Source organism: Heteronotia binoei, chromosome 6, assembly GCF_032191835.1.
Source record: "Heteronotia binoei isolate CCM8104 ecotype False Entrance Well chromosome 6, APGP_CSIRO_Hbin_v1, whole genome shotgun sequence".
In the NCBI taxonomy this organism is placed as follows: Eukaryota; Metazoa; Chordata; class Lepidosauria; order Squamata; family Gekkonidae; genus Heteronotia; species Heteronotia binoei.
The window spans coordinates 126,993,216-127,008,025 of record NC_083228.1 but is presented as its reverse complement, the minus strand read 5'-3'; the positions used below and the strand labels follow the sequence as shown (position 1 = coordinate 127,008,025).

Sequence of the window (14,810 nt, the reverse complement as noted above, 5' to 3'; positions counted from 1 at the left end):
GTTCCTAAAGTGTTTTTATCTTGTTTATTATCACAGCACACAAGATAGAACAATATGTTACTACTTCATTTTTTTTTTACGTGCCCCACAAAAGTAAGGCTGTTGCTCAGTGGAAGAGCACTGGCTTGTTATCCAAAAGGGCGCTGGTTCGATCCCCATCATCTCTGCATAAAAGAAGGAGGTGGTAGGTGCCAAAAAGACCACTACTGGAGGCCCTGGAGAGTTGCTGCCAATCTGATAGAAAATACCAACCTTGATGGATCGATGATCTGGTTCAGTACAAGGTAGCTTCATGTGTGTCCCTGTGTATGGCAGATGAATGATGAACAAAGACCACTAAACACAGGCCAATTCATATATTCGTTTATAGTAGGGTTGTGAAATTCAGATTTTGAAATATTCAGAATTTACTAAACAGTGTTTTTTTTTTACTAAACAATGGCCCCAACCTGATGGAATCAGCTCCCTGTGGAGATACGGGCCCTACCGGATTTGTTACCTTTCCATAGAGCCTGTAAGACAGAGCTGTTCCGCCAGGCGTTTAGTTGAGGCAAACGGGCGTCCTTTACTTTATTGCCTATACCATCAGCTATCCTCCCCCACAGTGATCTATCATCTGAACTACTATATTTGGACCACTGAATGATTATACTTCAATTTGCACTATGTGCCCGCCTTTGTTATATAATGCTGCTGTTGTAACTGTATTTATTGTCTTTATTGTATGTGACCGGTTTTACTTGAATGTGATCCACCCTGAGCCCATCTGGGAAAGGGCAGGATATAAATTTACCAAATAAATAAATAAATAATTCTGAATATTCCAAAACCCAAATTTTACAATATTTGGAATGAGTGTATTTGTCGTCTCACTCAGGCCTGTAGATGGCAGACTGGGTTGAGTGAGAATAGAAGGTGACACATATGCCCAAAATAGTCTAGGTTAGGCTGTTTGGAAAATGAAATCAGCTAGGAGCTAAGGGTGATAGGGGCAAGGAGCTGACCATCCCCTTGATTAGTGCTAGCATGGTTTTGCTGAGGCAGGACAAACTGGGGTTAAAACAAACCCTGTGATTGATCTCTAGCCACACTCATGGAATACCAAAGCAAGCACAGACAATAGAATGCACTTTCACATTGAAAGAAGAAGAAGATATTGGATTTATATCCCGCCCTCCACTCCGAAGAGTCTCAGAGCAGCTCACAATCTCCTTTACCTTCCTCCCCCACAACAGACACCCTGTGAGGTGGGTGGGGCTGGAGAAGGCTCTCACAGCCGCTGCCCTTTCAAGGACAACCTCTGACAGAGCTATGACTGACCCAAGGCCATGCTAGCAGGTGCAAGTGGAGGAGTGGGGAATCAAACCCGGTTCTCCCAGATAAGAGTCTGCACACTTAAACACTACACCAAACTGGCTCTCCGACTGGTCCTTTCCAACTGAAAGGGAGAACACAGCTTCTTCTAAATCTCTCTGCTTCCCCCTGGCCATTTTCTCTCAATGAATGATCTGCAAGAGAGGGAAGCTGGTACAATATAGTCCAATCCTATCAAATACTTGAATGGGAGACCACCAAGGAACTCTCTGCAGAGGAAGGCAATGGCGAATAGGGATGGGCACATACCAGGAAAAAATGTGGTTCAGTTCAGTGTTTGTGGGCTGAACCACACACTGGACCTTGAAGTGAACCAGGATGTTTGTTTGCAAACTGAACCATAGTTTGTGGCCCTGCAAACCCAGTTGAAAGGGATCACAGTCCCTTTAAATGGGGTTTTCAGAAAGCCTGAAAAACTAATGAGTGATGGGGAGCAGGTTGCTTCCTACCATGTAGCTATTTTTCAGCTGTCTTCTGCAGTCACTTTATAGTTTAAAGATACTGCACAACAGCCTGAAAGAGCTGTTTTCATGACCTTCTTGGGGAACAGAAAGCAGGGATTTAAAGGGACTCAGAGATCCTTTAAATCACTGCTTTCTGCTCCATCCACGAACCACCACAAAAATCAAGAACTGCTTTAAAAGTTAATGGAAGTTCATGTTGGTAGACCCATCATGAACTTCTGTTTGCGAACTACAAACAGGGCAAAATTCATGCTGAATTTTGTTTCATGATTCGGTTCCTGCCCATTCCTAATGGCTAACCTCTTCTGCTTTTCACTTTCCTTGAAAGCCCTTTGCTGGGGTCAGTTCCAACATGATGGCACTTACATACATAAGTGAAAATGGTCCTTTCTGGCTGATTGCAGATGGGCAGTTCAAGGTGGTTTGAAGCAACCCAAAGAGAGCCAGCCGGAAATAGAGCGCCCTGGAGCTTCTGGGCAGTACTCTGAAAGAGTGCAGGCTTTGGGCTCCCAGAGAGCATCTGGAATGCTCATGCGTCCCACCTGCAGCTCCCTGGGTGTTCTCTGGGCACTTCACGTCCTTCCAGACAGCCAAGGAGGCACTTCAGAGGTGCCCCAGCAAAAAGACACCACTTTCAAAGCGGTGCCTTTTCGAGCCGGATTCTGGCAAGCTGGGGGTGGGACGGAGGCAGGACAGGAGACAGATGTGCGTGTGTGGACATGTTTTTTTAGTCTGCCTGCCTCCCACCCCCCCAGGTGGCTTTAAATGCCCGTCTGTTCTCAGCCAATGTGTCCCTTTACAAACACTTCCCGCTGTACCCCAATATGTATATTTGTACTTGATTTTTAGGAAGAAGATCTAGCATTAGTAAAGTTACTGATTAATTATACTGTATATACGAAGTCATGATGCTGCCTTATGTAGTTTGGCTAATGGAGTGGCTTGGAAGTCCTTCTGTTTCATTTTGATACACCTCACAAGTTTATTACAAAGACTGAGTGATCCATACTTCCCCACCCAGAGGACACTAAAGGAAAGACAAGATAAAATGTGACATATCTGAATCCTCAGGTAGCTGAATAACATCTCAGAAGAATAATATTTTTTCACCACCTATTTAGTTCCTGACAGTTTGGCCAGCCAGTCATTTTGACTTGTCGGAATATTGAACTCCCTAGTCTACCTACATCCAAGATTGAGATTCGATTTAGTAAGTCACGTTGAACACCTCACAATTCATTGTCCATTTCCCACCTCCAAAAAAAGGAAGAAGGTTTCTTTTCACATTTTCCCCTGCTGATGGCCTGCAATCTTTCTGGCCAAGTAGCCAATTTATTCCAAGACTTACATAATGAAAGCCTCATTGCCCACCATGGTTTACTGGCTGACATTATAGAACTGCAGATAACAGACTACGATGGGCACTGGATCACACCGTAAAGTTTCCAGGGTTTATATCGGATGACGTTAACTGACAACCATGAGTCAACACAACCCTTTTGTCGATGCAACAGTTTTTACAAGCTGGTAAACTCAAGAGGTTTAATTGATTCATTTGAAATATGGTGCTGGAGGAGAGTGTTACAGATCCTGTGGACTGCCAAAAAGAAAAAAAAAAAGAAAATGTATGTTCTAGATTAACTTGAGCCCAAACTCTCCCTAAAAAGCCAAAATAGCTAAACTAATGTGCTTTGGTCACATTATGAGAAGACAAGAGTCACTGAAAAAGACAACAATGCTAAGAAAAGTTGAAGAACAAGAAAAAGAGGAAGAGCCAACATGAGATGGATTGACTCAATCAAGAAAGCCACAGTCCTCCATTTGCAAGACCTGGGCTCCTCTCCTCCAACACCAACAGTTAATGGTAGAACATTTCAGATGTCATTAAACCATAAGCTGGAAGCAACTTGAAGGCCTTTGACATGCACAAACCTCAGAGGGGCTTTTGTGGGGGTAGTCATCCTTTCAAGACAAGATAAGCATATATAGCCCTTTCAAAAGTTCTGAATGGCTCCAAATGGTTCTCCAGGATCCAAAATAAATGAGTGCTGGGCTTAGAGAACATATGATACTTTACATGGTCCCCACAATACATGGGTCCTTTTGCCATAGACACCCTCTTGTCAATATCATGGGCATTCATTTGTAAATAATAGCTACCAATTGCATACAAAGTTGGGCAGTTTACAGAATGAGGGATACAATATAACAAGTGAAAACAGAAACCCTGTAAGACTAAGGGTGTGTTCACCCTACACTAAATAATGTGTTTTGCAACTGGATTTTTGCTATTCTTACACAGGAAAAATCGAGTTGCAAAATGCATTATTTAGTGTAGCGTGAACACACTCTAAATCGGGAACTAGTAAAAGCCCAAAGCATAGAACTCAGTGGTGATCAATGTTCCCTCTAAGCTGCATAGTCTTTTGAGCAAAAATTCTAATTCATAAGCTACTGGCATTAAAGTTGTGAGCTACTGCATAAATCAGTGTGCTCTGGGGTCATCCTTCCTAAGCTAAGTCAAAAGTGTGTGAGCTGGAGGCTAAAAATCTGTGAGCAAGCTCAGCTGAGAGGGAACACTGGTGGTGATGGTAGAGTATCTGAAAGGCAATTCCTGCCAGCTTCCCCTCCATTGGAACAGAGAACAGAGATTAGTGTGAGGATCTTAACAGGTGAACAGGATTGTGTGGGAAGAACTGGGCCTTCATTATACTTGGCCCTTCTCCCCAGTGTGGACCTGAGGTAGCTTCTACCATTCTCCAGCCCTCCATTTTGTCTCACAGTACCCTTGTGAGAGAAGTCAGTCTGAGAGTGTGTTACCGACCAAAGGTCACCCAGCAAACTCCCCTGACAGTGTAGAGATTCAAACTTGAATGTCCCAGAGTCTATTCTGACATTCTGTCTGCTATGCCATACTGGCTATCTGACTCAAAGCTGTTTACACATGGACCTGTATTTCCCTGTGATTTCCCATAACCCTGATTTCCCCATTGTCCTTAGTTTATTTTACTCATTGCATTATTTCTACTATGTTATTATATGCCTATCATATTTTTTTAAAGAGCCCCGTGGCACAGAGTGGTAAAACTGCAGTACAAAGCTCTCTGCTCACGACCTGGGTTCGATCCTGGTGGAAGCTGGGTTCAGATAGCAGGCTCAAGGATGACTCAGCCTTCCATCTTTCCGAGGTCGGTAAAACGAGTACCCAGCTTGCTGGGGGGAAAGTATAGATGACTGGGGAAGGCAATGGCAAACCACACTGTAAGAAGTCTGCTGTGAAAACATTGTGAAAGCAACATCACCCCAGATTCGGAAATGACTGGTGCTTGCACAGGGGACTACCTTTACCTTTATCACTTTTTACTTTAAGAAAATAGATGTACTATAAACAATAAACAGGGCTTTTTTTGAGCAGGAACACACAGGAACGCAGTTCCGGCTGGCTTGGCATCAGGGGTGTGTGGCCTAATATGCAAATGAGTTCCTGCTGGGCTTTTTCTACATAAAATCCCTGACAATAAGCTTTATGCAGGTCAAGAGATGGGTGAAGAGGTGAGTCTTTTCCCTCAGCAATGCCCTTTAATAGGGTTGCCAACTCTGAGTTGGGAAATTCCTGGAGATTGGGAGTAGAGAGGGGGGGTGGAGGCGTGCCAGGGGTGTGGCGAGCCGTGAGTCCGGGTCCTAGAAGGGCCCGGATTTGCAGCTCGCCATGCTCCTGGCCTGCCTCCGCCCTCCCCTTCTCTGGTTTTGCCTCGGAGGCGGGGCGGGTGATGCCACTGCGCAGCTGCCGCCTCTTCTCCGCTCGCCATGACTGCTCCTCCGTGATGGGCTCAGCCTGGGCCCATCTCGGAGGAGCAGCTGCGGTGGGTGGGGAGGGGGCGGCAGCGGCGTGGCGGCATCACCCGCTCCGGGATGGGGTGGCTCGCCATGCTCCTTGGCGCCGTTTCCCCCTCCCCCCGCTTCCATTTTTTGGGGGAGCGGGGGAAGAGGCTGGAAATTCTGGGGTCCCCTGCCAGGGCGGGAGGGTTGGGAAGCCTATGTGAGAGCCCTCTCAGCCCCACCCACTTCAAGATATAGGAGATTGTAAGCCACTCTGAGTCTCTGATTCAGAGAGAAGGGCAGGGTATAAATCTGCAATTCTTCTTCTTCTTCTTCTTCTTCTTCTTCTTCTTCTTCTTCTTCTTCTTCTTCTTCTTCTTCTTCTTTATAGTGCTCTTTCTTTCTTACTCCCCCTCCCCCCCAATACTAGACTTTTGCTAAACACAAAGATTTGACAAACTTTCTAATATTTCCCCCCACAAAAAAATGAGAAAATAACCAAAACATATAAAGCAGACAGGCAGAAATCTTTGTCATGTCACTGTGGCCACCAAGGAGAAAGTCATTGAAAAAGTATGACAGGAGTAAGGTTTTATTATGACCATTATAGTTCAAGAAGCACTTTAAGGTAGATGCTGAGCTGATGTAATTTAGTACACCTTCTGGTGATGTCAGGGTGTGTGTGGCATATGCAAATGGTTATGCAAATGAGTTATACTAATGAGCTCTGGCAACTCTTTTTCTACCAAATGACCCCTGGCAATGGCCTAGACTCACCTGGGGGTTGCCTTTGAGGTCCAGGGCTGGGAACAGACAGCAGGAGTTCTGGTTGGCGGTCTGTACTGCCCTTTTGGTACACAGAGGTTCTGGAGGCACAGGCCACCCTGGCAGCTCTGGGCTGGCTAGTTAGGGTGTCATCAGGGTAGCCTGGAAATCGGTAGAGCTAGGGCAGACTGGTGCCCGAAGCTCTTGTTCCGGCCCTGAGTCCACAAACAGTAAAGTAAGCTTTTCAAACTTTTCTAGGCTTAGGGGGGGAAAAAAATACTCTGCATAAACTATACTTTCTGCAAATGATTTTTTTTTCCTCCTTTGTTGACTTTAATTAGGCACTTAGGAATGACAGAAGAGAAAACACACATCTGTGAACGATCCATCCTAGAAGAAAAGTGAGGCTTTAAAATCCCATCAACTCAAGCACAGACCCCTGTCGGTGGCAGTTTGAAAGCCTGCCTTTATGAGAAGCTGGATCATTGTCTCTACATTATAAAGACGGAGGTATGGGTGCATTTTCTTCAGGAATGTCAGAAAAATGCACAAAGAACATCTTTTTCTCTCTCTCCTGCCCCCTCCCCCGTTTATGCATTGCATGGAAAAGCAATGATTTGATACTGCAAAACAGAACCAATTTTTTTAAAGCAAAGGCCGAAACTATTTCCCCAAACTACACACACTAACATGCACCCTATACGCCCTTACCTAGGAGTAAATGCCACTGAACACTGTGGGAATTAATTTTGAGTACACATGCATGGTATTGCATTGTTAGGTTTCCAAAATGCGAGTCTAACAAAGAGTGTGATCTCCTTTTCTGCGTGCTCTCACCCCAGTTTGGTGTGAGAGCTAGTTTGGTGTAGTGGTTAAGCGTGCAGACTTTTGTCTGGGAGAACCGGGTTTGATTCCCCACGCCTCCACATGCACCTGCTAATGTGACCTTAAGTCGGTCACAAGTTCTCACAGAGTTGATACACTCAAGAGCAGTTCCTGTCAGAACTCTCTCAGCCCCACCTACCCCACAGGGTGTCTGTTGAGGGGAGGGGAAGGGAAAGAAGACTGTAAGCCGCTCTGAGACTCCTTCATAGGCTTCCCAATCCCCAGGTCCCAGCGGGGGATCCCCTGGTTCTACAGGTTTCCCCCCGCCCCCAGCCAGCTGGCCGGTGGGGGAAGCTCCGCCCCCATAGCCACCATGCAGCTCTAGATCTCCGGCAGGTTTAGAAACCTGCAAACAGGTCTGTTTCAAAATGTGCTTGTGTCTGTTTACCTTTAAAGTTGAGCAGGAAGTACTTCATGGAAAGGGTCAGCAGAACTGCACCTATGAAAGTTAAATGGACTGAAGTTTTAAAAGGAGAAATCGAAATTTAATATTGGGATATTCTATTTCTTGTTATAAAAATATGCTGTTCTTATTGGATGGATATTAATATCAGAATCTACTTTTGATGATGAAATAGAATTAAGATATTAATTTATTTGCTGTAATAATTGAAATTTTATTTCAGTTTTTCCCCCTACCATTATCTGTGATTCTCATTGGGTTGCTCATTTTCTACTGTAGTCCCCTCTTCATTCTTGGATATCTACCGACTTTTATAATCAGGAATCCATTTGAATCCTGGAACTTTGTTGAGATTTATATTAATTTTTTTTTCAGTCTGCAGGCTGCAATCCTGCCTAGTTTGCCAAGGTAAAATCCAGTCAGTAGTAAAATTTAGTAAAGGTAAAAGTAGTCCCCTGTGCAAGCACCAGTCGTTTTTGACTCTGGGGTGACGTTGCTTTCATGTTTTCACGGCATAACTTTTTACGGGGTGGTTTGCCATTGCCTTCTCCAGTCATCTACACTTTCCCCCCAGCAAGCTGGGCACTCATTTTGCCGACCTTGGAAGAATGGAAGGCTGAGTCAACCTGGAGCCGGCTACCTGAACCCAGCTTCCTCCGGGATTGAACTCAGGTTGTGAGCAGAGCTTAGCACTGCAGTACTGCAGCTTTACCACTCTGCGCCCTGCTTAGCCCTGACCTAAGCAGGGTCAGCCCTGGCCAGGGTTTGGAAGGGCGACCTCCAATGAAAACCAGGGTCATGACACATACTTCCTCTAATAATAATAATAATTTGTATCCTGCCCTCCTCGCCGAAGCAGGCTCAGGGAGGCTCACAACATAGGCATTTCAACAATTAAAACATACATACTATAACTCAACCATTTATAAAATTAATAATCATTATAGTTAAAAACATTCTGAGATTAAATTAATAACTTGGTGTTATGCATCGTACAGTTTTTCCATGGCGACGGTATTCATTCCCCAGTATGCTCTAAGTTAGGCTGGCTAAACCTGCTTAAAGTAAAAGCCACATAGAATAACTGTCAGATGTTTGAGAGCTGCAAGACATGAACATCAGATGGTTGAGAGAAGGAAGGAAGGAAGGAAGGAAGGAAGGAAGGAAGGAAGGAAGGAAGGAAGGAAGGAAGGAAGGAAGGAAGGAAGGAAGGAAGGAAGGAAGGAAGGAAGGAAGGAAGGAAGGAAGGCAAATAGGGGGAGGAAGGGGGAGGTGGAAAGAAAGCAACTTTAACTTTTAAATGTGTTCTCCAAGCCACCAGCTGGCGTGGCTTAGAAAAATGATTTAAAGAGACAAATACCTTCTCCAAGCTGGCCCAAGATGGGGGCTTTGAGAGCCACACAATATGTGTGAAAGAGCCACATGTGACTCCTGAGCCGCAGTTTGGCTGCCGCTGTTCTAAGTTGTGGAGTCTTGTGAGCAAAAATTCCACTTTGTGAGTTATTGATGTTAAAGTTGTGAGCTACTGCATAAATTAGCATGCTCTGGGGCCATTTTTCCTGACAAAATAAGTGAGCCAGAGCTAAGACAAAAATATGTGAGCCAGAGACTAAAATACAGTGAGCTAGCTGACACTAACTCAGCTTAGAGGAAACACTGGCCATGATCCAAGTGGGCAGCCGTGTTGGTCTGAAGCAATAGAACAAAGTGCTAGACCTTTAAGACCAACTTATTCAGAATGTAAGCTTTCGTATGCTCTTAAGCAGACTGAGTTGCCTTGCTGCGTGTAGGCAAAAAACCAGCACCTCCATCATGGAATAAAGGCATGCCACACTTTCGGTCTCAAGATTCTCCATTGTGAATGCGGATATCTCAATAGAAATGGCTGTGGGGGAGTGGTTGGGTTCGTCTTTAAAAAACCCGGCACAGGATGCTAGAGCCAATAGTAAAGCTCAAACATCACACGTGATGCAGTTAGCCCGCAAAAAAAGGGGGGAGGGACCCCATTCAGGTTACTTTTGTTACGTTGTTACGCAATAACGCAACCACGCATGCGCTTAAAAAAGGGGGGGGACTCAAATTTGATTGACATGACTTTGATGCCAATCCGATGCTAATGCAAAACATTTTGGCGTGGGGCTGCATGCAAAGCGACCTTGCAAAAGAGACTCTCGTGCAAAATCCGCAAAAATGATCCAGAAAGAATCGCTCCGCAGATCAACGGTAGCAAACACTAAATGCAAAATCGGTCACAATGTTTCCTCAGTGAGTTAACTGTAGAGACAATCTCCTGTTAGACACCTATGTTGAACACAAGAATCTAGAGAAGTTGACCCCCTCCCCCCACAGCTGAGGAAAGAGATAGATTTCATTTGGAATAGAGAAATGACCAAACAGACCCTGCTGGGAATCATTCTCTAATTATATATCTGTAATACAATATATATAAGAAAACTGCTATAGGACTCTAGCGCTGCCTCCGAAGGGAACTGAAAGTCATGCCCTGAGAGCTTCAAATACCCAACATCTTTTTTTTAAAGCAGGAACTCATCTTCTAACAGCAGAAATAATAGTTTAGGTGACTCAGAGGTTTGAACAATAAGAGTAATTGAATGAGAACAATAGCAGACAAAAAGGCGAATCACACACCACTTGCTGCCAAGCAGTTAGGTTGTCCTTGAGGTCAAATAGTCAAGGCACAGTCATTAAATAGCTGTAAAAGAACTAAGTGGTTGTTAGAAAAGAAATTAAGAAATGAATATATGGAATGCACAAACTTAACAGAACCCAAAAGCGTACATTTTGGTGCTGCCTTTATGAAAAGGGAAGCATCAAAATGTACATTTTGGGGTTCTTTTAAATTGATGGATTATTACTGTCTTCTCTTCTTATGTCCAATGCTACCATCCACAGGAAAAGCGTGCAACTGGAGTGGAAGCCAGACAGGATACACTCCTCTCCTTGAGTCTGAAACATGAACCATGAGTCTGGCAAGGAGATGCCTGCCAATGGATATTCAACATCTCCAGAAGACTTGTTTCCTAGCCCCGCCCTGCCTTGCATGTGGAACTCCTCTAATTACAGCTTGCAAGGTTTAAACATAAAACCTTGTGCACGGAGATGCTCTATAAACAAGCTATAGGCCATTCCTAAAATATAAAGGAGGTCCATATCCAGTCTTTTTCGGAGGGTTTTGTGTGTGTGTGAACAACAACAGCAGCAGGTTGGACTACAAAGTGTGTGTGTTTGTATGCAGGGCTTTTTTTTGTAGCAGGAATCCATTGCATATTAGGCCACACACCCCTGATGTAGCCAATCCTCCTGGAGCTTACAATAGGCCCTGTACTAAGAGCCCTGTAAGCTGTTGGAGGATTGGCTGCATCAGGGGCATGTGGCCTAATATGCAAAGGAATTCCTGCTATATATATATATAAAAGCCCTGTTTGTATGTATATGTGCATGCATGCCTCGAAGTCATCGCAACTTCTGGTGACTCCTAGGGCATGGACTCTGGGGCATGGAGGACATTCAAAGAAGTGACTTGATACAGCCTGCCTTTGCCTCCCCCTCGTGGTATTCCAAGGAGGTCTCCCTTCCAAGCATTTGCCAGGGTCGGCCTTGTTTAGCTTCTGAGATCTGACAAGATGGGTCTTGCCTGGGCTATCCAGGTCAGGCCATATCCAGAGTCTTCAGGGCCAGAAATGTTCCTCACAGAAGCATGATGTAATGCAGTATCTACCATTCATACGGTGGCAGCGGATAACTGATGTGCTAATATTCATCCTTAACCGTAGAGCTCATCAGTTATATTATGTACGTCTTAGTGTAGCTGCAATTCCCTCTCTTGTACCGGGCTCAGACATTTCCATTACAGGTGAAATTAAATTACCCCTCCTCCTCCCCCACATTCCATTTAAAGTAAATAAAACTTTATTGAGCTCTCTCTCCCCCTCTAGGGGACTACAGGGAAGATCAATGTGCATATGGTATACAGATGGTATTTTTAGACTCTGGATCCTACAGATGAAGTCCTACAGAAAGATTTCGCTCTACTAAAGGAAATTGGAAAAGTGAAAGTACCTTAACAACACAGCGGCTAAAAAAAAAAAAATAGATTGCATCAATATTTTTTCTTCATCTTTGATCAGTTCCCTCTTCAGCTGCCTTGCCAATTTAAGAATATTTGAGAAGGATAAAAAAATAAAAAAATAAATAAATGGAAGCAAATATCAACCACACTGAGCAACTTAATCCTTCTGGGATGGAGAGGAGAGAATATGTTTCACAATAAGCAATTCTGCAACTAAACGTGGATGGGAAAGTAAATGAAATCCCAAGTACATCTTGGATATAGACAGGGCTGTCCCTAGGGCGTGTGGTGCCCCAGGCAGACTTGCTGCCTGCTGCCCCCCTCAGCGATGACGCACCCCACCACCTGCATGGCAAGGTAGGGTGGGGAGAGCAATCAGAAGGGAGGTGGAGCACAACCGCTGGCTTCGCTCCGCTTCCCTTCTGATTGGAAGGGAGGCAAGGCAAAGCCAGCTGGCCAGTGTGCAGCTGCTGGCTATGCTCCATTTCCCTTCAGATTGGAAGGGAGGTGGGGCATGTTGGAGGTATTGTTTGGAAAATCAATTTTATATCCCAAACAGTTCAATGGATCGTTGGATCGGAATGAGACGGAGAGCCTTTTAGTATCAAAACAAAAGCATAACTTTATTTCTACAGGGATGGGAAATTGGGATGGAAAATAAGAAACGCGATAATCTACATCTTATCTCTATGAAAGTCACACTGCTCAGATGGAGATTCCTCCTTCTCCTTGACCTCTTGCTACCTAGACAAAGGAAGACACCTGACTAGCTGACCAATAGCTTATATAAGCAAACAGTCCTTTTCCCGGCCTTTCTCTTCATTGGCACACAATTGGCATACATTGGCACACAATTGGCACACATTGGCACACAAGTTCCTCTTCCTAGGTCAGGCAAACAATAGAGAAACAGACAAACAGTATTAACCCTAGAACACTGCTAAAGTCATGCAGAACAGATACAGAATTCCAACAGGGCAAAGCCAGCAGTGGCACACCGGTTGGCTGGCTTTGCTTTGTCTCCCTTACAGCTAGCCAATGTGCAACTGCTGGCCTGGCTCCACCACCCTTCTCAAAAGGGAAGTGGAGCAAAGCCAGCGAGTGCACAGCCGTCGGCTGGCTTCGTTTCCAATCAGAAGAGAGGAGAAATGAAGCTAGCCAGCCGCTGCTCAACCAGGAAGGGCATTTGCCTAGTGGAAGGGCAGGCTGTGGATATAGACAAGTTAGAATGTGTCCAGAATAGGGCAACAAAGATGATGAGGGGGTCTGGAGACCAAGTCCTGCAGGGAAAGGTTGAAAGAGCTGGGCATGTTTAGCCAGGAGAGATGACTGAGAGGTGATATGATAACCATCTTCAAGTACTTGAAGGGTTGTCATATTGAGGATGGTTTGGAATTGCTTTCTGTTGCCCCAGAAGGTCATACCAGAAACAATGGGTTGAAATTAAATCAGAAGAGTTTTCGGCTCAACATTAGAAAGAACTTCCTGACAGTTAGAGCAGTTCCTCAGTGGAACAGGCTTCTTCAGGAGGTGGTGGGCTCTCCTTCCTTGGAGATTTTTAAACAGAGGTTGACGGCCACCTGACAGCAATGCTGATTCTGTGAACTTAGGCAGAACTTGTGAGCAGCAGAGCAGGGGGAGGTACGGGGGTTGGACTAGAGGTCTCTTCCAAATCTGATTCTATGATTCTATTTGCTCTGCATTTGGTGCTCACATGCAACCAGATGTATGGAGTGTCATGTTGTTAGGAGATAAGAGTGCACCAGCTAGATGGGCATCCTGGACCCAAGAGGTACATTTGAATCTCGAGAGCCTTGGAATACTAACCTTATGCTTGCTTAGCTTAGCCAATTTCAGGGGCGATGCAATTATTTTGCTCCCAAGCTATGGAGCTGTGTCCTGTGGCTCTAGAGACTACATACGCCAGTTTGGGGAGCTTTTCCAACTGCATTTCTGGAACATTGATCAGTGTGTGGGACTCAGTGGAAAAGCAAAGATTTCTGTTAATTTGCTACTGGAGTTTCTCCCTCATTGAACATGTAAATATCTACACAAAAATATCTACACATAAATTACCATTTCATTCACTCATTCAACCAGCTGAGGACTGCTTTTTGGAAGCAAAAGGAGATGACCAAATGCCTGCCTATATCAAGTACTTTCTTTGAGAGACAGTATGTTGAATCCAGCCCTAATGTTCTCACCGGACCATGGGATTTTGCCTGCAAAGCATGATATCCCCTTCCCACCACAGTCCAAGATGTCCCCAGAAAGATTGCTCATGGAAGCCCCCTCTCCATCAGGTATGAGATTTCATTGGATGTTTCAGGCTGCTATAAGATGAGGGAAGAAGGAAATCATAAGTTATGGGTAGAAGTCCTTGGAAACTTGGACCCAAATGGTGGTAATGTGGATCCAACCCAGGGTCAGATTAGATGTCTGTTAAAAGGTCATGAGGGCTGACAGCAGACATCGGTTCAGGCTTGAAGCTGTCCCAAAGAGAGCCGGCCAGAAATAGAGTGCCATGGAGCTTCCAGATGGTGCTTGGAAAAGGGGCAGGCTGTGTGCACCTGGGGAACATCTGGAATGCTCACGCATCCTGTTCGCGGCTCCCCGGGTGATTCCTGGTCTTCCAGACAGCTGGGAAGGTGTCTTGGAGGCGCCCCAGCGAAAAGGCATAACATTTGAAGGCAGATGTGCACATGTGGATGCACTTTTTTGGTCTGCCTGCCTCCTGCCCCTTCCCCACTTAGCAGCTTTAAATGCCCATCAGTTTTCAGCCTAGTAGTCCTAATTGGGGACTTGAGGGATGTAAGGGCTCTTCTACACGCTCATTTTCATCACTTGTGTCCCTATTGCTTTTTTCTTTCTGCCAGTGTTTTGCTCCCTCTAGTGGTCGATTCAATATTACATCACTGTATGTTCAGCATAAAGCCTGTACTTTAAATCTGCAGGGAGATATGCCAGATATACAGCATGTAGTACCAACTTCACCACTAGAGGGAGTCAA

General features: G+C 45.0%; 1 protein-coding gene across 1 annotated transcript in view; it reads right to left on the bottom strand.

Annotated features, from left to right (window-relative positions):
• The window catches only part of NAALADL2 (N-acetylated alpha-linked acidic dipeptidase like 2), a 937,215-nt gene that overhangs the window by 141,877 nt on the left and 780,528 nt on the right, over positions 1-14,810 (bottom strand). The gene's annotated exons all lie outside the window — the stretch shown is intronic.